Here is a 26,747-nt window from a genome sequence, read left to right as displayed (position 1 = left end):
ACATCATATTCATTAAGTACCACTGCATATGTTCAATTGGTCGGATTACCAAAATAAAGTTAATTTCCCCCCACCTTCTGATGTTCCCAGAATCTCTATGTTAACCAAGGGATTTTCAAATGTCACATCAGTAGAATAGAGAGAGGAAAAAGGGGGGAAGAGGGATTTATGACTGTCATAAACCTACCCCCAGGCCAAAGTCAGGTGGGCAGCGATTGGTTGAAGAGCATGCATTCAGTTTTACTTGCATTTAAGAGTAGTTGGAGGCCACAGAAGGAAGAAGAAATTTGTCTGGAGGTTAGCACAGTGTCCAAACAAGGGCCAGAAGTACACAGAATGGTGGATCCAAGAATCACCAGCAGCAAGAGCAACGTCATTGATGTATACAGGAAAAAAGAGTCGGCCCGAGAATTGAACCCTGTTGCACCCCCATAGAGACTGCCAGAGTTCCGGGCAACAGGCCCTCCGATTTGACACACTGAACTCTATCTGAGAAGTAGTTGGTGAACCAGGGGAGGCAGTCATTTGAGAAACCAAGGCTGTTGAGTCTGCCGATAAGAATATGGTGATTGACAGTCGAAAGCCTTGGCCAGGTCGATGAATACAGCTGCACAGTATTGTCTCGTATTGACCGCGGCAGCTTTCCAATCTTTGGAGATCCCAGACAATACGAAAGAGAGGTTGAACAGGCTGGTAATAGGATTTGCATTTGTAGGGGTCCAGATTTTGCAGCTCTTTCAGAACATCAGCTATCTGGATGAAGGAGAAATATGGGAGGCTTGAGCAAGTTTCTGTGGGGGGTGCAGGGCTGTTGACTGGGGTAGGGGTAGCCAGGTGGAAAGCATGGCCAGCCGTAGAAAAAGGCTTTTTGAAATTCTCAATTATCACGGATTTATCAGTGGTGACCGTGTTTCCTAGCCTCAGTACAGTGGGCAGCTTAGAGGAGGTGTTCTTATTCTCCATGGACTTTACAGTGTCCCAGAACTTTTTGGAGTTTGTTCTACAGGATGCACATTTATGTTTGAAAAAGCTAGTCTTTGCTTTCCTAACTGCCTGTGTATATTGGTTCCTAACTTCCCTGAAAAGTTATATGTCGCTGGGGCTATTCAAATGCTAAACAGTACGCCACAGGATGTTTTTGTGCTGGTCAAGGGCAGTCAATTTTTTGAACGGGGCATGCGTATTTAAGCTTGTGAGGAATGGCACTTTTAAAGAATAACCAGGCATCCTCTTACGAAATGAGGTCATTATCCTTCCAGGATACCCGGGCCAGGTCGATTAGAAAGGCCTGCTCGCTGAAGTGTTTTAGTGTTGAGGGGTGGTCGTTTGAACGCAGACCCATTACGGACACAGGCAATGACGAAGTGATCGCCGAGATCCTGGTTGAAGACAGCAGAGGTGTATTTGGAGGGCTGGTTGGTTAGGATGATATCTATGAGGGTGCCCGATTTGGGGTTGTACCTGGTAGGTTCAATGATAATTTGTGTGAGATTGAGGGCATTGGGCTTAGATTGTAGGATGGCCGGGGTGTTAATTATGTTCTAGATGGGGGGCAATCAATTCATATGGTGTCCAGGGCACAGCTTGGGGCAGGGGGAGGTCTACAGCAAGCGGCAAATGGTGAGAGACTTGTTTCTGGAAAGGTTGATTTTTAAAAGTTGAAGCTCAAATTGTTTGGGCACAGACCTGGATACTAAGACAGAAATCTGCAGGCTAACTCCGCACCCTTTGGCAGTTCTATCTTGGTGGAAAATGTTATAGTTAGGGATGGAAATGTGAGGGTTTTGGTGGTCTTCTTAAGCCAGGAATCAGACACGGCTAGGACATCCAGGTTGTTTTATTCACTGCTTTAACACAAACTTGGTTGAGGAGGCTTCTAATGTTAACGTGTGAAACCAACGCTTTTACAGTTACAGAAGTCAACAAATGAGAGCGCCTGGGGAATGGGAGTGAAGCTAGGCACTGCAGGGCCTGGATTAATCTCTAAATCACCAGAGGAACCGAGGAGGAGTAGGATAAGGGTAAAGCTAAAGGCTATAAGAACTGGTCGTCTAGTACGTTCAGAACAGAGAGTTAACGGAGCAAGTTTCTGGGCATGGTAGAAAAGGTTCAAGGCATAATATACAGACAACGGTATGGTGGATGTGAGTACAGTGGAAGTAAACCTATGCATTGAGTGACGATGAGAGAGATATTGTCTCTAGAAACAATTTAAAGCAGGTGAGGTCACCTGTGGGAGGTGGAACTAAAGGGGTAAGGCATATTGAGCAGGGCTAGAGGCTCTACAGTGAAGTAAGGCAATAATTACTAACCAGAACAGCAATGGACAAGGCATATTGACAATAGGGAGAGGCATGCATAGCCGAGTGATCATAGGGGTCCAGTGGGTAGCTTGGCGGGCCGGAGACACGGCTATTCAGACAGCTAGTGGGCTTGGGCTAGCAAAATAGGTATAGTGGCCAATGAATTTGTCCGATGGTCTCTTCAGCTAACAGTCCGATATGATCTAGACAGATAGCGGGCCTCGTCTAGCAGGCTAGCAGATGGGCCTTCAGGGACGTCGTGTCGGAGGAGCCAATTGAAAAGACCCCTTGGGCGAATTACGTCGGTAGTCCAGTCGTGATGGGTCGGCGGGGCTCTGTGTCGGCAGTAAAAGGGGCCAAATAGTGGCTGATGGACCTCTTCGGCTAGCCGGGAGATGGGCCTAGCAAAGGCTAGTTCCAGGCTAATTGGTTCTTGCTTCGGGACAGAGACCATAGCCAGGATTGGCCACTTGGATAGCAGCTAGTTAGCTGCGATGATCCAGGTGAAAAGGTTCAGAGCTTGCGGTAGGAATCCCGAGAAAAATAAGATTTGCTCTGGTTTGAGTCACGCTGTACAGACTGGCGAGAGTTGTCCAGGCTAAAGGTAGCTGATGACCACTAGCAGTGGCTAGCTGACTACTAGCTAGTAGAGAGTTAGCTGGCTAGCTTCTGTTGGGGGATCCGGTTCAAAAGTTAAGAAAATAGCAGATCCATACCACATTGGGTGAGGTGGATTGCAGGAGGCAAACCGAACGCAGTCTGATTTTCAATATGCTTAGTTGTTTGAAGTGTGTTCTTTCGCTAGGACAGTATCTCTTATTTATGTACACTCAAAGGTGAAGGCTACTTGAGCGGATACTGCACGTTATTAATGCCTACAAACAACCAGAAATGACTGAAGCTAAAATCTAACTTTCATCTATTCACACTATTTAAAATTCACATAGCGGCATCCCATCATAGGTCAATAATCGAGACAGATTATTCTTCATCTTTAATACATCAAAAGTATTCTGTAATCAACCCTTACAGAAAAAACACCTAAAATTGAACACTTCTCATGTGATGATATGTCACATGACAATTCACAGGTGACGCCCAGCAAAATAATTGGGTGTTCCAGTATCTTCAACTCATCAAATATTTATTATTCAACATGTCCTCAACTGGGATTTGAACTCACAACCTCTTGCTTGACAGCATTCTGAGCTTCCAGCTTCACCACCATGTTTGGGTTAAGGACTGATTACACAATTCCTGACATTTAATCCTTGTAAAAATTTGCTGTCTGAGGTCAGTTAGGATCACCACTTTATTTTAAGACTGAAAAGTCAGAATAATAGTAGAGAGTGATATATTTCAACTTTTATTTCTTTCATCACATTCCCAGTGGGTCAGAAGTTTAACATACACTATTTGGTAGCGTTGCCTTTAAATTATTTTACTTGGGTAAAACATTTTGGGTAGCCTTCCACAAGCTTCCCACAATAAATTGGGTGATTTTTGGCCCATTCCTTCTGGCAGAGCTGGTGTAACTGAGTCAGGATTGTAGGCCTCCTTGCTCACACACGCTTTTTCAGTTCTGCCCACACATTTTCTATAGGATTGAGGTCAGGGCTTTGTGACGGCCACTCCAATATCTTGACTTTGTTGTCCTCAAGCCATTTTTCCACAACAGTGGAAGTATGCTTGGGGTCATTGTCCATTTGGAAGACCCATTTGCGACCAAGTTTTAACTTCTTGACTGAGGTCTTGAGATGTTGCTTCAATATAGCCACAGAATTTTCTTTCGTCATGATACCATATATATTGTGAAGTGCACCAGTCCCTCCTGCAGCAAAGTACCCCCACAACATGATGCTGCCACCCCCGTGCTTCATGGTTGGGATGGTGGTCTTCGGCTTGCAAGCCTCCCCTTATCCTCCAATCATAACGATGGTCTTTATGGCCAAAAGTTCTAATTTTGTTTCATCAGACCAGAGAACATTTCTCCAAAAAGTACAATCTTTGTCCTATGTGCACTTGCAAACCGTAGTCTGGCTTTTTTATGACAGTTTTGGAGTAGTGGCTTCTTCCTTGCTGAGCGGCCTTCAGTTATGTCGATTTAGGACTCGTTTTACTGTGGATATAGATACTTTTGTAACTGTTTCCTTCATTGTTTGTGTAGATGAACATGGTACCTTCAGGCATTTGGAAATTGCTCCCAAGGATGAACCAGATTTGTGAAGGTCTACAATTGTTTTTCTGAGGTCTTGGCTGATTTATTTTGATTTTCCCATGAAAAGAGGCACGGAGTTTGAAGGTAGGCCTTGAAATACATCCACAGGTACACCTCCGATTAACTCAAATTATGTCAATTAGACTATCAGAAGCTTCTAAAGCCATGACATCGTTTTCTGGAATTTTCCAAGCTGTTTAAAGGCACATTCAACTTAGTGTATGTAAACTTCTGACCCACTGGAATTGTGATACAGTGAATTATAAGTGAAATAGTCTGTCTGTAAACAATTGTTGGAAAATTACGTGTCATGCACAAAGTAGAGGTGCTATTGGACTTGCCAAAACTATAGTTTGTTCACACATTTCTTGTTGAGTGGATGAAAAACAAGTTTTATTGACTCCAACCTAAGTGTATGTAAACTTCAGACTTTTTGCTTTATACAGTTGATCTCTTAAATGTTTTGTTTATTTTTGTTATATTATCTATACAATAGGCCTGGCATATTTCCACGTTCAAGAAGCTTCCCGTTTTGATTGGGTTATTTTGACAAAAACCCTTTAGGCCTATATATTAAAATAAAAAAACTCTGCATCTCTGCCCAACCTGGCAATAGTGGCCAAAAGGGTGTTTTGCATCCCCAGTGGCTCTGCAAGTGTGGAGAGGGTATTCTCCGCCTCTGGCCAGCTATCTAAGAACCATTACATGAGCCTGAAGCCACAGACTGACCAAACTCATGTTTCTAAAAATGAAATTTAAATTTTATTTAACCAGGCAAGTCAGTTAAGAACAAATTCTTATTTTCAATGACCAGTGGATTAACTGCCTGTTCAGGGGTAGAATGACAGATTTGTACCTTGTCAGCTTGGGGGTTTGAACTCGCAACCTTCCGGTTGCTAGCCCAACGCTCTAGCCACTAGGCTACCCTGCTACCCTGCTACTAATAAGTCATTTTTTGTTTAATTTGTATTTCATTCTAAGTAAGTCACAGCCTACACTACCGTTCAAAAGTTTGTGGTCACTTAGAAATATCCTTGTTCTATCATTAAATAGTACCCGGAAACCACCAGTCTCAACGTCAACAGTGAAGAGGCGACTCCGGGATGCTTGCCTTCCAGGCAGAGTTGCAAAGAAAAAGCCATCTCAGACTGACCAATAAAAAGAAACAATTAAGATGGGCAAAGAACAAAGATACTGGACAGAGCATCCTAGATTCGCCTCTTCACTGTTGAGAATGGTGTTTTAGGGGTACTATAATGAATTGCCAGTTGAGGACTTGAGGTGTCCGTTTCTCAAACTAGACACTAATGTACTTGTCCTCTTGCTTGTCCTCTTTAACAATGTATATACTGTATTTCAAAATGTGATTTTCTTTCGAAAACAAGGGACATTTTACACTTTTGAATGGTAGTGTATGTGCAATTTATAGACTTTAATACAACAAAATATTCTTTAAATTCTGAGCCCTTTATGTCCCTTATGTAACATCTGTGCTGGGAGTCGGGAAGCAAGTTCAGGGAGTGAATAATTTAATAAATAAATGAATCATAATACAAAACACGCACCTCCAGCCGCAGGACGCCGGCTGAAGAGTGAGAGCCCGACGTGCCGGCTGAAGAGTGAGAGCCCGACGAGCCGGCTGAAGAGTGAGAGCCCGACGAGCCGGCTGAAGAGTGAGAGCCCGACGAGCCGGCTGAAGAGTGAGAGCCCGACGAGCCGGCTGAAGAGTGAGAGCCCGACGAGCCGGCTGAAGAGTGAGAGCCCGACGAGCCGGCTGAAGAGTGAGAGCCCGACGAGCCGGCTGAAGCGTGAGAGCCCGACGAGCCGGCTGAAGCGTGAGAGCCCGACGAGCCGGCTGAAGCGTGAGAGCCCGACGAGCCGGCTGAAGAGTGAGAGCCCGACGAGCCGGCTGAAGAGTGAGAGCCCGACGAGCCGGCTGAAGCGTGAGAGCCCGACGAGCCGACTGAAGCGTGAGAGCCCGACGAGCCGGCTGAAGAGTGAGAGCCCGACGAGCCGGCTGAAGAGTGAGAGCCCGACGAGCCGGCTGAAGAGTGAGAGCCCGACGAGCCGGCTGAAGAGTGAGAGCCCGACGAGCCGGCTGAAGCGTGAGAGCCCGACGAGCCGGCTGAAGAGTGAGAGCCCGACGAGCCGGCTGAAGAGTGAGAGCCCGACGAGCCGGCTGAAGCGTGAGAGCCCGACGAGAAGGCTGAAGCGTGAGAGCCCGACGTGCCGGCTGAAGCGTGAGAGCCCGACGAGCCGGCTGAAGCGTGAGAGCCCGACGATCCGGCTGAAGCGTGAGAGCCCGACGAGCCGGCTGAAGCGTGAGAGCCTGATGAGGCCGTTAGCTCCAGTACTGCCACCCGGACCCGACATCACCTCCAACACAAAAACACTCCCTGATGCTTCTCTTAGGTGAGGCGTCTGTAACGTCTGGGAGTCGGGGAGCAAGTTCAGGGAGTGAATAATTTAATAAATAAATGAAACATAATACAACGCATAGACAGGAAACTGAAACAGAAACAATAATGCCTGGGGAAGGAACCAAAAGGAGTGACATATATAGGGAAGGTAATCAGGGAGGTGATGGAGTCCAGGTGAGTTTGATGACGTGCTGGTGCGCGTAATGACGGAGACAGGTGTGCGCCATAACAAGCAGCCTGGTGACCTAGAGGCCAGAGAGGGAGTATACGCTAGAACCTACCAGCCTATTGGGTCGCACTCACATATGCTTCACAATGTATTTCTTTGTAGGCTATAGCCTTGCAATAATATAAATAATATAGCCAGGTAGTCACAAAAATAGATGGGTGTTGGTTAAATTAAATTTTAATGGAGTGGCAGTTTTTTTTTCTTGAGAGTGTGGAGGGGTTTTTAGCGGAGCAGTTGGAAAGGACATGGAGCACAGCGCAAGCACCGGTCCATGAGCAATGAGCGGGATTCCCAACAGCTCAATTCCCACCAACATTGGACAACTACACTATATTACACTAACCCTCAAATTGCTGAAATATGTCAATTAAATCAATGATGAGAGAATAGTCAGTTTAACTGATAACTAAAATAGCAGTGTAGATGGCAATCTTTTGCTGGGTGCAGAGATGTATTAGAGGTAAGGAATCTGTATGGGACATCTGAAAATACCACTAACTTTGTAGCGCAGCTGAATGATCAGGGTATCCCAAATACAGAGGTTGTTGAGTTCCAATCCCAGGTGGGGTCATATTGAAAGGAATATGAGAATATGAAATCATAGTTATTCATTAAAGATTTTTACACTATTTTAGCTGAACAGCGTACCACTTTCCTTAAAACGCCCATAGCAGTTCATTATTTCCCTTACTCGAGCTGAAATGTTCACATGTGAAAATAAATGTTCGCATGTATTCAATTTAGAGTTAACACCACCTTTTCACACGTGAGGAGAACAACATTTTTATTCTCCTCATGTGAAAATCTTTTTTTTTTGTTTAATTAAGCCTCAAGTGGAATTGGATATTCACATAGCAAAAACTTCCATGCTACAATGTAATTTGCACTTTCACGTAAAAAATATTGCATTTATATTGCATTTTCACATGTGAAAACATTCACGTACAAATTGAATTTGCAGTCCATGTGAAATCTTTCAAATGTTGTCACGTGTGGTGTCATGGAATGACATTTAAGAAATGTTGCATCCCTATGTTGTCACATTTATGTCACGTGAAATGAATTAGTTTTTTCCGTGTAAGGGGAATACACTGGCTGTGTACACAGTCTCCCTTGTCGCTGCCATCCCTACAGTCATCATCAAAGTCACACAACCAGTCTTTGGGGACATAACATCCATAAAGTCTTCTGGCCACCCACAGAGACAGCAGAGAACAGGCCAGCGGGCACAGAGGCCTTCGCAGTCGTCAGGAAGGGTATTCTGATACTCAGGCTAGTCCACGATCACACAAGAAGAAAGCATAATCACGACAAAGGTAATGCTTCACGAATCACAGTGTACTGTTACTCAATGGCATGTGTGTGTGTGTGTGTGTATTTGTGTGTGTCTGTGTGCACCCGAGTCTGGGGAATAAATCTTTTTTGTCCCCGAGGCTGTAATAAAAGTATTACAGAATGTAAGCAATCAAACATTTCCCTCTCAACATATTCAACAGCATGTTTAACAAGCTCTAGTCATTTGCATACAATGTATTTGTATGCAATTGAAGACGGCTGGCGCCTTGATCATAATTAAGGGAGTACAATTTACATTGTGGGGTCCAGATAAGGAAATTCACCACAAACCAATTATAATTCAAAGGGCTTTGTAACAACACAGGATAGCGATGATCTCTGCATGGAAATATGAACTACAAACACGAGGACCATTAGTTCTGTCTGACAGGCCCACTCGCAGTTTACAAATGTATGTTCAAACATAATTTCATTTCACATGAATCAATAACTAAAGGATATCATTCAGGTGTACGTGGCAAGCCGCTACAAGAGGGGACAAGAGGGACGATCAACAGCTCGATAGAATTTAGCCCAGGGAGAAATGGATCAAGGCAAAGACAGCATCCCAAATGGTCTCTTATTCCACTATTTAGTGAACTACCTTTGACTCGAGCTCTGTGCAAAAGTAGTGCGCTATATAGGGAATAGGGTGCTATTTGGGAAGCATGAGAGATATCATGGGTCTATTGATCTGTATTAGTAGCAATATACCCTGGCCAGTTTAACATCCACCCGTTAATGTTCTTTCATTATCTCATCATGTCTGGTCGAAATCTCTCATCCCCCATTGTATTACAGATCCTTAACTAGCCTATACCCGCTCAGACATGATGAAGCCTAATTGTCAGCCAATTAAGGAGGCCATCTGGGATTGGCACAACCATTTTTGCACTTTGTTGTTGTTTGAATTCCATATTCACCCTTTAAAGAGGTAAAATATAGGTTGTAGACTTGGGGTAGCCTCTTATGGACTGGATCAGTATTATATAGACTATAAGACAGACAATGACATTTGAATGTCAGGAATTCTTGGACATGCAACATACATCTATCTAATTATGAATAAAAACCATTAGTGTGGGAACTAATGGAATTGCGGCATGAAATCAATCTCTGGCCATTTTCAGAGAATACCAATGAGAGCAAAACAGCTTGGCATCATACTTCTTTGTCTCTTTTGCGGAAAGAAACTCAGAATGGCAACATAGTGTAGCGGAAGTGACTCATCTAAGTATGATTCGTTGACATCATCAGGGAGAGTCATTACCTGCCACCACTAACAAGCAAAGAGCTAATTTACATGCAAAGTAAGTTAGACTATATCAATGGATTAATTTTCTTACAAGCATTCAGTGTTCACATTTATGGAAACTATATAATGTTATTTATTTGATCATCTATACAAAACCATATAATGGCTGTTTACTTCAAGGCATTCTGTCCAGAAGGGTTGGCATAGATTGGGGGGTTGGTTACCTTCATTCTCCTCCAATGCATCTGTACTGCAGAGATTAATCTGATGACACAGTTTAATATTCATAATGTCCTTTCAAGTGTATTCTTCTGTAGATTAAAAATAGAAAACGTTGAGGTGAAGCAATTGATGAAATCAACAGAGGATTAAGCCACAACACAGGTTTCCTCCACATTCTCTCTCGTTAGGCCAACCTCTGGAATTTCCCCTTCCTCTCTCTTCCTCCCTCTCTTCCTCCCTCTCTTTTCCAGTTTATGAATTTGTAATGGGAATCAATTCCCCTTCACAGGCAAGAGAGAGGTCAACCTGCTGCACCATGGTAAGTGATTTAAATCAAAAATACATCTAATGTTGGTCCCAAGGGCTGGTGGAACCAGTGCACCCATTTGTCATGACACCAATCTGCTTTTCCCAGTGTCTGGTTCACATTAAAACCTAGATATGATTGAATTTTGTTATAATTTGCAACCAGTCTGGTAAGGATGTTAGGACAGCCACTTTTGACCTCTGTTCCTGACATCTTGAACCATATTCCCTAAACTATATAGGGAATAGGCTGCCATTTGGCATGCTGACATTCTCTCTAATGCCTTGCCAGTTAGATAGTGGGGAGTCCATAGACAATAACCACATGAATACAAGTGCACAATAGTGTATACAGCTGGCATACAAAAGTGAGGTCAAATCCATGCAAACAGTTAGGACTGGCTACAACATACACACAACGTCCAAATCATACCTACAAGAGAGAACTCATATCATATGCGTACACCTGTACAGACAAACACATGGGTTAAACAATATTTCCATTCAGCAGATGCAAGCAAACCAATTACTGTGTCTGGTGCACCAATTACACAACAAATCACAGAAAAAATGCATATGTAGGGGCGCCAAGAAGACCACACTAGGAGAAGGGGAAAACAAACCAAATGTAAGTCCTGTTGACTCTTCATTTGTCTTCATAATAGATCCAGCTCCTTTTAGACATCCTGTTAATTTGAATCTATTAAACATGGAAGAGAGAGTGAGTTCCCATTACGCTTCCATTCCGTTTTCTTCGGAGATGGTATTCATTGCCCAACTAACTCCTGGTATGAGCCCAAAATGGCACACGATAATGCACAACTTTTTACCAAAGCCCTATGGGCCCAGTTTAAACGGAGTGCACTAGAAAGGGAATAGGGAGCCTTTTGAAATGTAGACCAGTTATTCATGGCAGGCTGAGTGAGCACGTCATTTGAGCGGGTTGATTAATCTTCTCACCTGCAGACGATAGCTATAGGAGTGGCCCACCATTCTCCTTTGGCACTTTTATTCTCTGATCAAGGAACGCTGCTCAATTTATTGTATACTGCTATACACAGCAGCATTCATGCCCCGATTTTTATACTGCAAATCGAAAAAATCTGAACTGGAGAGATAAGAGAAGTGCAAACAAGCACCAACTCTGCAGGTAGAATCTACTGGGAGGTAAAAACCTTGGCTGCACCATTAATCAACTAAGCCTTACCCTCTTAGAAAAAATGGTGCTATCTAGAACCAAAAAGTGTTATTTGTCTCCACAGGAGAACCCTTTGAAAAAACCCTTTTGGTTCCAGGTAGAACCGTATTGGGTTCCATGTATAACCCTTTCCACAGAGGGTTCTACATGGATCCTAAAAGAGTTCTACCTGGAACAAAAATGCTTATATCATTTCCATATGTCTGCCAGTGGTCAATATTATAATCTCACAGCTGTCACTCTCCCCTGATGTGAGAATGAACAGGTACAAAATGTCACCTTACTCTCCATCTAGTGCATTACTTTTGACAAGAGTCCATAGGGCTCTGTTCAAAAGTAGTGCAAAAAAAATAGGGAATATGGTGCCATTTGGGACAGAGCATAGTGTATGCGGTCTTTCAGGGACTTCAGTCAGAGGTGTTTGGATGATGTCCCTCGGTTCATGACTTGGGGAAATTGTCAAAATATTAATAATCCTAATTCCACTAATTTGCAATGAATTAGTGTGCAACACACACCCATAAAATGTTATATAACGAAGCATTATTTTTTATCTTTATTTAACTAGGCAAGTCAGTTAAAAGAACAAATTCTTATTTTCAATGACTGCCTAGGAACAGTGGGTTAACTGTCTGTTCAGGGGCAGAACGACAGATTTGTACCTTGTCAGCTCGGGATTTGAATTTACAACCTTTCAGTTATTAGTCCAACACTAACCACTAGGCTACCCTGCCGCCCCAAATGACACATGACACATTTCTTCATGTGTCTAAAACCTGCACCTGCTTATGAATTGTGAGAAGCAGCTGATTGGACAGACACATGAGTTGCGACCCCTCTACACTCCATTCCGGCTCCACCATGACACAGCTTCGTTAGTCGCCAGGCAACCAAGGGAGAACATTAGAGAACTGGAGAACTGAACATGTTGTGTGAGTGCACCCTCAGTAGGAATCTGAGAATATATCATCCTAGTGCTATTAACCTTTCCGAGGCAAGTAAAAAATGTGGGTTACATTACATCCGCCCCTCCTAAATCAGCACTACTCCTATACTGATGAAGTAAGGCAAGGGAGCAAGCACAAACTTCCCATTTCATTAACTGTTTCAAAATGAATTAACTGACTAATTTGAGGCTAATTGATCATTAGCAAGAAGATTTTTGATTAAACATAGACACTAACCTACATGCGCCTTGGGGTTCAAGTTTGATTCCTCTAATTACTGTTATCCACAGTAAATAAAAACCCACCCCTCAATGACATACGCTCTCTTCTCTGATACTGTCAATATACAGTACCAGTCAAAAGTTTGGACACACTGTCGTGAAGTGACTATCATTAATCTGATGACTGTTATTTATCGAATCAAACTGTTTAATTGTTACTCGATTTAAAAAAAATCATATAACAATGAACTAATTAGGAATTTGGTGCACCACGGGAAAAGTTGTTTAATGAGTTACTATCTCCCAACTTAAACTCTAAAGATATACAGATATCTCTTAACCTCTCTGGGATATGTTGGACGGTAGTGTCCCACTTGGCCAAAAGCCAGAGAAAATGCAGAGCGCCAAATTCAAATAAATTCCTATAAAAATCTAACTTTCATGAAATCACACATGCAAGATAGCAAATTAAAGCTACACGTATTGTGAATCCAGCCAACATGTCAGATTTCAAAAAGGCTTTTCGGCAAAAGCAAACAATGCTATTATCTGAGGAGAGCACCTCCATAAACAGAAGAGAGAAAGCATATTTCAACCCTACAGGCGTGACACAAAACACAGAAATAAAATACAAATCATAAGCCTTACCTTTGACGAGCTTCTTCTGTTGGCACTCCAATATGTCCCATAAACATCACAAATGATCCTTTTGTTCGATTAATTCCAAATTGTCCATTTATTTGGCTTGTTTGTCTGAAAAACACTGGTTTGTCTGAAAAACACTGGTTCCAACTTGCGCAACGTGACTACAAAATATCTCAAAAGTTACCTGTAAACTTTGCCAAAACATTTCAAACTACTTTTGTAATACAACTTTAGGTATTTTTTAAAGTAAATAATCGCTAAAATTGAAGACGGGATGATCTGTGTTCAATACAGGAAGAAAACAAACTGAAGCATGCTTTCTGGTCATGCGCCTCTCTATCAAACAGTACACATGTACTCGTTCAAGATGGCCGTACTTCTTAATTACACAAAGGAATAACTTCAACCAATTTCCAAAGACTAGTGACATCCTGTGGAATCGGTAGGAACTGCAAGCAAGTCCCTTAGAAATCTGGATTCCCAAAAAGAATCTGAATGGTTAGTCCTCTGGGTTTCGCCTGCTACATAAGTTCTGTTATACTCATAGACATGATTCAAACAGTTTTAGAAACTTCAGTGTTTTCTATCCAAATCGACTAATAATTTGCATATCTTATCTTCTGGGCATGAGTAGCATGCAGTTGAATTTGGGCATGCTTTTCATCCAAAATTCCAAATGCTGCCTCCTTTCCTAGAGAAGTTAACAGTCAATTATGAATTATTACCTCATCAGTCTCATTCTGAACATCACATAATCTGTGGGTCTGCAAGAACCCTGGCCCTTTTGAATATTCAGTACTACACAAAATAATTTAATTATTTATTTATTAACTAACTAAATAATAACACAGAATACCATACACACTTACACGAGATAAAAGTCCCTAGTGGACTGACACGATATGACGGCTTGTTACACAATGGAAAGGAGGTGGGTAAAATAAAGAGAGGGAGAGACAAAGAGTGAATTTATCATACATACATTTGGAAATTATGCTAATAGTAACCAGAATACTTAGCACCCTAACCACCACTCATTCGGATTAGAAATGCAATATATATTCACGTGTAGATGTCTTTCTCTGTTGTCTCTCTGTTGAAAAAAATAGATCTGTCTATGGGTAGTGGCTTGATATAAGGCTCTGGTTGTCCACCAAAGGTCACAATGTCCTTATTTGTAGAGATTTTCTAACAGCAGAGACCCGAGGACACCATCCAACCTGGAACTGAGTGAGTAGTGTTTGGTCTGATGCTATTTTGAAACCAAAATTGAAAGTAAAGGGGCTGAATAATTTTGCACTCCCAATTTTTCAGTTTTTGATTTGTTAAAAAAGTTTGAAATATCCAATAAATGTCGTTCCACTTCATGATTGTGTCCCACTTGTTGTTGATTCTTCACAAAAAGATAAAGTTTTATATCTTTATGTTTGAAGCCTGAAATGTGGCAAAAGGTCGCAAAGTTCAAGGGGGCCGAATACTTTCGCAAGGCACTGTACCTGCCGAAAAGTCCAAGTTTATCTAACTCCATCTATCCTTTTGTAAAAAATGTACCAGAGGCCACCAAAAGGGAGCTTGTTTGGCAAAAATGTCTTAACTTGTTAATGGAAAACACAATAAAGTACAGGGAAAGTGTTTGAAGAACTTTCAGTAAGACGGGTCGAAGAATTGGATATACAATATGGATATGAACAAAGATGTAAATACAACAATTTCTAAGATTTTACTGTGGTACAGTTCATATAAGGGAATCAGTCAATTGAAATAAATAAAATCTATGGATTTCACATTACTGGGAATACAGATATGCATCTGTTGGTCAAAGATACACTACAAAACCAAAAGTATGTTGACACCTGTTTGTCGGGCATTAATATGGAGTCCCATTCAGCCACAAGAGCGTTAGTGATGTTGGGCGCTGATGTTGGGCGATTAGGCCTGGCTCACAGTCGCCGTTCCAATTCATCCCAAAGCTGTTCGATGGGAATGAGGTCAGAGCTCTGTGCAGGGCAGTCAATTTCATCCACACCGATCTCGACAAACTATTTCTGTATGGACCTTGCTTTCTGCATGGGGCATTGTCATGCTGAAGCAGGAAAGGATCTTCCCAAACTGCTGCCACAAAGTTGGAAGCACAGAATCGTCTAGAATGTAATTGTATGCTGTAGTGTTAAGATTTCCCTTCACTTTCCCTTCACTGGAACTAGACCAAACCATGAAAAACAGCCCATTATTCCTCCTTCACCAAACCTTACTATGCATTGGGGCAGCTAGAGTGGCATCGGCCAAACCTAGATTTGTCCGTCGTACTGCCAGATGTTGAAGCGTGATTCATCACTTCAGAGAATGCATTTCCACTGTTCCAGCGTCCAATCTCGGTAAGCTTACACCACTCCTGCCAATGCTTGGCATTGCGCGTGGTGATTTTAGGCTTGTGTGCGGCTGCTCGGCCATGGAAACCCATTTCATGAAGCTCCCTACGAACAGTTGTGGTGCTGACGTATAAAAGCAATGTGTCCGTTGTCTGTAGCTTATGCCTGCCCATGCCATAACCCCACCGCCACCATGGGGTACGTTGACATCAGCAAACTGCTTGCTCACACAATGCCATACTGCCATGCTGTTTGCCCGGTATGGTTGAAACCGGGATTCATCCGTGAAGAGCACAGTTCTCCAGCATGCCAGTGGCCATCGAAGGTGAGCATTTCAAATCAAATTGTATTTGTCACATGCGCCGAATACATCATCTGTAGACCTTACAGTGAAATGCTAACTTACAAGCCCTTAACCAACAATGCAGTTTTAAGAAAATACCCCCCCCCCAAAAAAAAACAGTAAGAGATAAGAACATAATTATAGAGTAGCAGTAAATAACAATAGCGGGGCTATATACTGGGGATACCGGTACAGAGTCAATGTGCAGGGGAGATAATTGAGATAATACATAGATGTAGGTGGCAATGCAAATAGTCTGGGTAGCCATTTGATTAGCTGTTCATGAGTCTTATGTCTTGGAGGTAGAAGCTGTTTTGAAGCCTCTTGGTCCTAGACTTGGTGCGCTGGTACTGCTTGCCATGTGGTAGCAGAGAGAACAGTCTTATACTAAGGTGGCTGGAAACTTTGACAATTTCCAGGGCCTTCCTCTGACACCCCCTGGTATAAAGGTCCTGGATGGCAGGAAGCTTGGCCCCGGTGATGTACTGGGCCGTACGCACTATCCTCTGTTTGCCCGCTGAAGTCAGTTACGATGACAAACTGCAGTCAGATCAAGACCCTTGTGATGACAACGCAGATGAGCTTCCATGAGATGGTTTATGACAGTTTGTGCAGAAATTCTTTGGTTGTGCAAACCCACAATTTAAACAGCTGTTCGGGTAGTTGTTCTCAGACGATCCCGCAAGTGAAGAAACGGATGTGGAGGTCCTGGGCTGGCATGGTTACACATGGTCTGCGGAGGTGGCTTATGGTAGAGAAATGAACATTCACATCTCTGGCAACCGCTTTGGTGGACATTCCTGCATTCCTGCCCTCAAAACCTGAGAAATATGTGGGATTGTTGTGACAAAACTGCACATCTTAGAGTGGCCTTTTATTGTCCCCAGCACAAGCTGCACCTCTGTAATGATCATGATGTTTAATCAGCTTCTTGACATGCCACACCTGTCAGGTGGATGGATTATTTTGGCAAAGGAGAAATGCTCACTACCACGGAAGTAAACAAATAAGCTTTTTGTGCATATAGAACATTTATGGGATCTTTTATTTCAGCTCATGAATCATGGGACCAATACTTTACATGTTGCATTTATATTTTTGTTCAGTGTACATTCTTTTTCACATTTGTCTCATTAGCCATGTCTTGTAGCCCTCTCTTTCGCACTAGGAGAATTATATGGCTGGCGTAGTTCCATTCTCATGTTAACAGCAATTACAGAACGGCGAAAAATGAAGGTAAAGGCAGGCGGCTAATCTGAAGTGATTAAATTGTTTTCCGTTAGCTAAGCGCTAATGGATTGCCATTAATTTACAATCGCCTCTGCTCCAATTGGACATTAAACTCCTCCTGTTATTGCCATCAAATGAGAAGGTACAATAGACTTCTGTCTTGTACTTCTACAGGTGTAGCCTATTTTGTGAGATGTTTAGATAAATGTCTGTTTCCTCAAACCTCTATTGGGATGGGTTCCTCGTGTGAAGGAAATTCACAGAATTAAAGGTTCAAAAGGTGCCCACCGTCAGCATGACATGGAAACTTTGTGACAGGCTTACGTGGAGCGTGTCCAGAAGGATTCTCAGAGAAATAAAGTTTCCTCCCCCGAGTTTCCCTCATGGTCCACCCCTGGGGAGCTGTTTTCAACCTGTCAAAACAGATTTATCAGTTTTTACCTCAGCAAAACCCCAAGGGCACTCCCCCCCCACTGTGTTGACGATCAGCACCTCTGAACGCCTCAGATACAGTCTGTGACTACTGTCAACAGAATATATTATCTTGATATAGAATTTCTTTGCTCCACAGATACTTTCCCCAAGTCACAGGCTATAGCCACCAGACAACAAACCTTTCTCGGAAACACAGCAGAAGTCTAAGTGCAATCTCAGTCTGAGCACTATGAACTCTATTTGCAAATGCTCTCAGCTGGAAAGAGATCTGAGGCCAGACATCCATGAGCTCTGTAATAAACATGATGCATACCCAGCGATCTCCTTTGTCTTGAGATCCCTCACAGTAATGTTTCACATGTGATCTCACGTGACCTAATGTGAACTTAATGTCATAACGTGACAACATGAAACTACACATGTGAACATAAATGTGACATGGGGATGCAAAATGTCTAGTTTTTTTCATGTCAATGTGCAATTTCTACTTGAGGTGAAAACATGGTATTCTTCTCACAGGTGAACAGGTGGTGTAAACATATACAGTTGAAGTCGGAAGTTTACATACACTTTGGTTGGAGTCAATAAAACTTGTTTTTCAACTACTCCACAAATTTCTTGTTAACAAACTATAGTTTTGGTAAGATGGTTAGGATATCTACTTTGTGCATGACACAAGTCATTTTTCCAACAATTGTTTACAGACAGATTATTTCACTTATAATTCACATTATCACAAATCCAGTGGGTCAGAAGTTTGCATGCACTAAGTTGACTTTGCCTTTAAACAGCTTGGAAAATTTCAGAAAATTGTAATGTCTGTAGAAGCTTCTGATAGGCTAATTGAGTCAATTGGAGGTGTACCTGTGGATGTATTTCAAGGCCTACCTTCAAACTCAGTGCCTCTTTGCTTGACGATAGGAAAATAAAAAGAAATCAGCCAAGACCTCAGAAAGAAAGTTGTAGACCTGCACGGGTCTGGTTCATCCTTGTGAGCAATTTCCAAATGCCTGAAGGTACCACGTTCATCTATACAAACAATAGTACGCAAGTATAATCTCCATGGGACCACGCAGCCATCATACCACTCAGGAAGGAGATGTGTTCTGTCTCCTAGAGATGTACGTACTTTGGTGCGAAAAGTGCAAATCAATCATAGATCAACAGCAAAGGACCTTGTGAAGATGCTGGAGGAAGCTGGTACAAAAGTATCTATATCCACTGTAAAACGAGTCCTATATTTACGTAACCTGAAAGGCCACTCAGCAAGGAAGTAGCCACTGCTCCAAAACCACCATAAAAAAGCCAGACTACGGTTTGCAATTGCACATGGGGATAAAGATCGTACTTTTTGAAGAAATGTCCTCTGGTCTGATGAAACAAAAATAAAACTGTTTGGCCATAATGACCATTGTTATGTTTGGAGGAAAAAGGGAGTGGAAAAGGGAGTGGCTTGTAAGCCGAAGAACACCATCCCAACCGTGAAGTACGGGGGTGGCAGCATCACGTACTAATTGAGTGTATGTAAACTTCTGACCCACTGGGAATGTGATGAAATAAATAAATAAGCTGAAATAAATAATTCTCTCTACTATTATTCTGAAATGTAACTTTCTTTAAAAAAGGAGGTGATCCCAACTGACCTAAAACGGGGCATCTTTACTAGGATTAAATGTCAGGAATTGTGAAAAACTGAGTTTAAATGTATTTGGCTAAGGTGTATGTAAACTTCGACTTCAACTGTAGGTCATTTCATATCCCGATAACGATACATATCACGATAATACATTGAATTGGTTGAAGAACATATAGGAATCAAATTCCTTTAATGAGTAAGTACCTTTTATTTGTAACAATGTAACAAGATATAGGCCTTAACATCTGGTCATTTCATATAAACAATTTATTCATTACATTTACAGAGAATGTGCTAGATCGTGACGCACAATTTGTCCAGTGTTGTCTGGGTTAGAACATTGTAAAATTGTAAAATAAGAATTTATTCTTGATTGACGTGCCTAGTTAAAAAACAGGTTAAATGACAAGCATAAATAGATTTCCACAAAATAAGTTGCAACAACTCATTCTGTGTAGAATAATAGTGTTTTACATGATTTTTGAATGACTACCTCATCTCTGTACCCCACATATACAGTACAATTATCTGTAAGGTCCCTATGTAAATTTCAAACACAGATTCAACCACAAAGATCAAGGAGGTTTTCCAATGCCTCACAAAGAAGGGCACCTATTGGAATATGGATTAAAAAATGCAGACATTGAATATCTCTTTGAGCATGGCTAAGTTATTTATTACACTTTGGATTGTGTATCAATACACCTAGTTGCTACAATGACACACAAGCCTAATCAGTTGCCAGAGAGGAAGGAAACCACTCATTGGTTTCACCATGAGGCCAATGGTGACTTTAACAGTTACAGAGTTTAATGGCTGTAAAAAGAAGGAAGACTGTAGAGTATAAAACTATTCCAAAACAAAGTAATACAAAAGTAATACTGCAAAACAAATGTTTTGTCCTGAATACAAAGTGTTATGTTTAGGGCAAAACTCAACACAATACTTAGTACCACTCCATATTTTTAAGCATATGGTGGCTGCATAATGCTTTGGGCATGCTTGTAATCGTTAAACTAAGGACTTTGGTGTTTTTCAGGGTAAAACATAAATGGAATGGCACAGGCAAAATCCTGGAGGGAAACCTGGTTGTCTGCTTTCCACCACTCACTGGGAGATTAATTCACCTTTCAGAAGGACAATAACCTAAAACACAAGGCCAAATCTACACTGGAGTTGTTTACCAAGAAGATAGTGAATGTTCCAAAGTGACCGAGCAATACATACAAATCATTAAAATCCAGACAAAAAATATTTACACAAGAAGCAATCTAATATCACATAGTCAAACTCTGTAATTTAGTAAGTTCACCATTCTGTGATTCTCACTGTTGAACATCGCACAGTGCTTGTTTCAACACAACGGCTCTTTATGTCATCATGATCAACAATCAACAAATAATGTGCAAATGTTGCACAATCCAAGTGTGCAAAGCTCTTAGAGACTTACCCAGAAAGATTCACAGCTGTAATTGCTGCCAAAGGTGCTTCTACAAAGTGATGATCAACTTCCGGACTGAGTAATTGTCTCTGGCCCTCTCCCAGTGTGGGGGTGTGGTGAGCTTTACAGCAGTCTCACAACTCAGTCAATGGTTGAAAACTGTTTCCTGCCTCTCCCAAAATATGGAATTTGGAGATAATTTTCCCTCTTTCTGGGACAAACCCATGAAGCCTGGCCTACTGAGGAGTGATGTACTCCAACCTAGCTGGAGGGGTGCTCTCATCTTATCTATCAACACAGACAGAGCACTTATTGAGATAGGGTGCAGGCCAGCTAGCTCAGTGGAGTCTGCCAATAGCGCAGTCAGTGTATCAGCTCAGCTATCCCCATTGAGATCGTGTCTGTGCCTCTAGGTTGAGCAAAACAAAACATGGCGGTGTTTGCCTTATTTTTTAAATAATTTAACTAGACTAGTCATTTAAGAACAAATTCTTATTTTACAATGAAGGCCTCCCCAATCCTGGACGAAACTTGACGAATTGTGCGCCGCCCTAAGGGACACCCAATCACGGCTGGTTGTAATCCAGCCCGGGATCGAACTAGGTTCTGTAGTGGCGCATCGAGCACTGAGATGCAGTTCCTTAGACCGCTGCGTCACTCGGAAGCCTCAGCATTCTCACTGGAATGAAGACCTCCTCCATTCCTGTCAACATTGAAAGAGATTGTGATACCTCACATCTCAAAATAGGGCTACTTAATGTTAGATCCCTCACTTCCAAGGCGGACATAGTCATTAATCACTGATCATAATATTGATGTGTGACTGAAACCTGTCTCAAACCTGATTAACTTACTGTGTTAAATGGGGCCTCTCCTCCTGGTTACATTAGTGACCATATCCCCCGCGTATCCCGCAAAGGTGGAGGTGTTGCTAATATTTACGACAGCTAATTTATATATATATATATATTTATATATATACACTGCTCAAAAAAATAAAGGGAACGCTAAAATAACACATCCTAGATCTGAATGAATGAAATATTCTTAATTAACACTTTTCTTTACATAGTCGAATGTGCTGACAACAAAATAACACAAAAATTATCAATGGAAATCAACCCATGGAGGTCTGGATTTGGAGTCACCCCCAAAATTAAAGTGGAAAACCACACTACAGGCTGATCCAACTTTGATGTCATGTCCTTAAAAGAAGTAAAAATGAGGCTCAGTAGTGTGTGTGGCATCCACGTGCCTGTAGTAGTAATGCTTGGGCATGCTCCTGATGAGGTGGCGGATGGTCTCCTGAGGGATCTCCTCCCAGACCTGGACTAAAAGCATCCTCCAACTCCTGGACAGTCTGTGGTGCAACGTGGCGTTGGTGGATGGAGCGAGACATCTGGAGCGAGACATCTGTCTGGGGGTGTCCTCGGATGGGGCCACAGTGTCTCCTGACCCCTCCTGTCTCAGCCTCCAGTATTTATGCTGCAGTAGTTTATGTGTCAGGGGGCTAGGGTCAGTTTGTTATATCTGGAGTACTTCTCCTGTCCTATTCGGTGTCCTGTGTGAATTTAAGTGTGCTCTCTCTAATTTTCTCTTTCTCTCTCTCTCTCTCGGAGGACCTGAGCCCTGGGACCATGCCTCAGGACTACCTGACATGATAACTCCTTGCTGTCCCCAGTGCACCTGGCCGTGCTGCTGCTCCAGTTTCAACTGTTCTGCCTTATTTTTATTGGACCATGCTGGTCATGTATGAACATTTGAACAACTTGGCCATGTTCTGTTATAATCTCCACCCGGCACAGCCAGAAGAGGACTGGCCACCCCACATAGCCTGGTTGCTCTCTAGGTTTCTTCCAGGGTTTTGGCCTTTCAAGGGAGTTTTTCCTAGCCACCGTGCTTCTACACCTGCATTGCTTGCTGTTTGGGGTTTTAGGCTGGGTTTCTGTACAGCACTTTGAGATATCAGCTGATGTACGAAGGACTATATAAAAATAAATTTGATTGGATTTGATTTGATTTGATTTGACATGATGTCCCAGATGTGCTCAATTGGATTCAGGTCTGGGGAACGGGCGGGCCAGTCCATAGCATCAATGCCTTCCTCTTGCAGGAACTGCTGACACACTCCAGCCACATGAGGTCTAGCATTGTCTTGCATTAGGAGGAATAAAGGGCCAACCACACCAGCATATGGTCTCACAAGGGGTGTGAGGATCTCATCTCGGTACCTAATGGCAATCAGGCAACCTCTGGCAAGCACATGGAGGGCTGTGCGGCCCCCAAAAAGAAATGCCACCCCACACCATGACTGACCTACCGCCAAACCGGTCATGCTGGAGGATGTTGCAGGCAGCAGAACGTTCTCCACGGCATCTCCAGACTCTGTCACATCTGTCACATGTGCTCAGTGTGAACCTGCTTTCAACTGTGAAGAGCACAGGACGCCAGTGGCGAATTTGCCAATCTTGGTGTTCTCTGGCAAATGCCAAACGTTCTGCACGGTGTTGGGCTGTAAGCACAACCCCCACCTGTGGACGTCGGGCCCTCATACCACCCTCATGGAGTCTTTTTCTGACCGTTTGAGCAGACACATACACATTTGTGGCCTGCTGGAGGTCATTTTGCAGGGTTCTGGCAGTGCTCCTCCTGCTCCTCCTTGCACAAAGGCGGAGGTAGCGGTCCTGCTGCTGGGTTGTTGCCCTCCTATGGCCTCCTCCACGTCTCCCGATGTACTGGCCTGTCTCCTGGTAGCACCTCCATGCTCTGGACACTACGCTGACAGACACAGCAAACCTTCTTGCCACAGCTCGCATTGATGTGCCATGCTGGACAGCTTGATTTCACAGTAGTGTGATTGACTTGGAGTTACATTGTGTTGTTTAAGTGTTCCCTTTACTTTTTTGAGCAGTGTATATAAAAAAATACTGTTTTCGTCTTTTGAGCTTCTAGTCATGAAATCTATGCAGCCTACTGAATCACTTTCTATAGCTACTGTTTACAGGCCTCCTGGGCCATTAACAGCGTTCCTCACTGAGTTCCCTGAATTCCTATCAGACCTTGTAGTCAGCAGATAATATTCACATTTTTGGTGACTTTAATATTCACATGGAAAAGTCCACAGACCCACTCCAAAAGGCTTTTGGAGCCATCATCATCTCAGTGGGTTTTGTCTAGCATGTCTCCGGACCTACTCATTGCCACCGTCATACCCTGGATCTAGTTTTGTCCCGTGGAATAAATATTGTGAATCGAAATGTTTTTCCTCATAATCCTGAACTATCGGACCACCAGTTTAATACGTTTGCAATCGCAACAAATAATCTGATCAGACCCCAACCAAGCATCATCAAAAGCTGTGCTATAAATTCTGGGAGAACACAAAGATTCCTAGATGCCCTTCCAGACTCCCTCCACCTATCCAAAGACGTCGGAGTGGAACAGAACTGGCGCTCCACCTAATTGAGGGGAATAAGAACAATACAAAATGTATTTTTGATACTGTTGCAAAGATAACTAAAAAGCAGCATTCCACAAGAGAGGATGGCTTTCACTTCAGCAGTGGTGAATTCATGAACTTCTTTGATGAAAAGCAAATTACGGACTCCTCTTTGAACCTGTGTATTTCTCCAAAGCTCAGTTGTCCTGAGTCCGCACAACACTACCACAACACCTAGGATCAATGGAGACACTCAAGTTTTTTAATCCTGTATCTCGACACATTCATGACAACCGTCATGGTCTCTTAACCTGTTGAGTGTAGGGGGCAGTATTTTGATGTTTGGATGAAAAACATACCTAAATGAAACTGCCTATTTCTCAGGCCCAGAAACTAGAATATGCATATAATTGTCAGAAGAGGATAGCAAACACTCTACAGTTTTCAAAACTGTCAAAATGTTGTATGTGGGTATTACAGAACTGATATTGCAGGCGAAAACCTGAAGACGTGCCTTCTATTTTGAAAGCTCCCTGTTCCATTGTATGCCTTCCATCCATTTAAAGGGATATCAACCAGATGCCTTTCCCTATGATTTCGACATGGTGTGACCAGTCTTTAGACATAGTTTCAGCCTTTTATTCTGAAAAATTAGCTAGAACGATCACTTCGCATCAGTGGATGGCTGGGTGCCCGCAGAGTTTTGCATGCACCAACAGCTTGGAGCAGACATCTTCTCTCTCCTATTGAAAAAGCTACGGTCCGGTTGAAATATTATTGATTGTTTATTGTAAAAATAACCTGAGGATTAATTATCATTTATTTTGACATGTTTCTTTAAGGACACTATTTGGAATTTTCGTCTGCCCCGTCGTGACCACTCGAGCTTGTGGATTACTGAACATAATGCGCCAATCAAATGGAGGTATTTTGGTTATAAAAATAATTTTATGGAACAAAAGGAACATTTATTGTGTAACTGGGAGTCTCGTGAGTGCAAACATCTGAAGATCGTCAAAGGTAAGCGATTCATTTCATTGCTTTTCTGACTTTCGTGACCAATCTACTTTGCTGCTAGCTGTTTGTAATGTTTTGTCTGCTGAGAGAGATGTCCTTATATAAACACTTGGTTTGCTTTCGCCAAAAAGCTTTTTTGAAATCTGACACGCCAGGTGGATTAACTTCAAACTAAACTGTGTTTTGCTATATTGCACTTGTGATTTCATGAAAATTAAATATTTGTTCTAATTTATTTTGAATTTGGCGCTCTGCAATTCAGAGGATGTTGACGAAAATGATCCCGCTAAAGGGATGGGTGCGCCAAGAAGTTAACCCTCAAGCTGCATACTGGATCCTACTAAAACTAAACTACTGAAAGAGCTACTTCCTGTGATTGGCCCTTCTACAGTGGTTCCTCCTTTAAAAATTTCAAGCTTGCACCACGGGACTTAAAGATAACCAGCGTAACGGCTTCATTGCTCCAGTCCACCACAATGGGGAGTGAGAGCACTCATTATGTGTCACGGCTTTCATTGTGGGAAGGAGGACGGACCAAAATGCAGCGTAGTTGTGATTAATTTTATTTAATAAGGAAACCATACACGATAAACTAACAAAATAACAAACGTACGAAAACCAAAAACAGCCCTATCTGGTGCAAAACACAGAGACAGGAACAATCACCCACAAACACACAGAGAAAAACCCAGGCTACCTAAATATGGTTCCCAATCAGAGACAATGACTAACACCTGCCTCTGATTGAGAACCATATCAGGCCAGACATAGAAATAGACAAACAAGACATCCAACATAGAATGCCCACTCAGATCACACCCTGACCAACCAAAACATAGAAATATACAAATAAACTATGGTCAGGTTGTGACAGTGCGGACTCCCCCCCCTATCGGGGAGGGTCTGGATGGGCATCTGTCCGCAGTGGCGGCTCCGGTGCTGGACGTGGCCCCCACTTCACCGTATTCCTCCCCCACCTTGTCTGCTTCTGTGACCTCCTAGCCACGGCAACCCTACTAAATAACACGGGACAGAGGGGCAGCTCGGGACAGAGGGGCTCCTCAGACTACGGCAGCAGCGCCGCACAGGCGGGAGACTCCGGCAGCAGCGCCGGACAGGCGGGAGACTCCGGCAGCAGAGGAGAGGAGGAAGGCTCTGGCAGATCCTGGCTGACTGGCGGATCTGGAAGAGTCTGGCTGACTGGCGGATCTGGAAGAGTCTGGTTGACTGGCGGATCTGTAAGAGTCTGGTTGACTGGCAGATCTGGAAGAGTCTGATTGACTGGCAGATCTGGAAGAGTCTGGTTGACTGGCAAATCTGAAAGAGTCTGGCTGACTGGCGGATCTTGGCAGACTGACGGCTCTGGCTGCATGCTGACTGGCGGCTCTGGCTGCTCCATGCTGACTGGCGGCTCTGGCTGCTCCATGCTGACTGGTGGCCCTGGCTGCTTCTTGCAGACTGACAGCTCTGGCGGCTTCTTGCAAACTGACAGCTCTGGCGGCTTCTTGCAGACTCAGGCAGCTCTGGCTGCTTCATGC

This window comes from Oncorhynchus masou, chromosome 30 (genome assembly GCF_036934945.1).
Source record: "Oncorhynchus masou masou isolate Uvic2021 chromosome 30, UVic_Omas_1.1, whole genome shotgun sequence".
Classification (NCBI taxonomy): Eukaryota; Metazoa; Chordata; class Actinopteri; order Salmoniformes; family Salmonidae; genus Oncorhynchus; species Oncorhynchus masou.
Note: the sequence above shows the minus strand (reverse complement) of the source record.